The sequence below is a fragment of the Gavialis gangeticus genome, unplaced genomic scaffold (genome assembly GCF_001723915.1).
Source record: "Gavialis gangeticus isolate Ggan-Ray unplaced genomic scaffold, GavGan_comp1, whole genome shotgun sequence".
In the NCBI taxonomy this organism is placed as follows: Eukaryota; Metazoa; Chordata; order Crocodylia; family Gavialidae; genus Gavialis; species Gavialis gangeticus.
Window position 1 is genome coordinate 78,514,828 of NW_017729029.1, and position 453 is coordinate 78,515,280.

The 453-nt window shown below is 71.1% G+C and overlaps 1 pseudogene; it reads right to left on the reverse strand.

The window, feature by feature from the left end:
- Window positions 1-71: 71 nt before the first annotated feature.
- Window positions 72-449, reverse strand: LOC109300381 (annotated as a pseudogene).
- Window positions 450-453: the final 4 nt, after the last annotated feature.

The following is a 453-nucleotide window of genomic DNA, read 5'->3' on the forward strand; positions in this document are numbered from 1 at the left end:
GGGCTTTGCCGGGAAGAGCTAGGCGGAAGCGGGCTCCTCCGGGGGCTCAGGGGCAGGTGGGCCGGGCCGGGTCACGGGCACCGCGGCGGGGAAGCAGGACCCTGCCGCGGCCCCCGGGGCTGATGCAGGCGGGGGAGGACCCGCTCCCCACCCCCCGGGCCGGGACTGACCAGCTCCTTCTTCCTCTTCTCCTCCTTGACGTCCGTCTTCTTGATCTCGGCCTTGAAGGCCTCGGCCTCGCCGTGCTGGTCGTCCTTGGCCAGCAGGTCCATGAGGTAGGCGATGTAGCTGGTGGCCAAGCGCAGGGTCTTGATCTTGGACAGCTTGGTGTCGGCCGGCACGTTGGGGATGCACTCGCGCAGCTCGGCGAAGGCGCTGTTGATGCTCTGAGTCCTGCGCCGCTCCTTGCGGTTGGCCGTGCCCCGCCGCTTCACGGGCCGCGCCCCGGGCAGC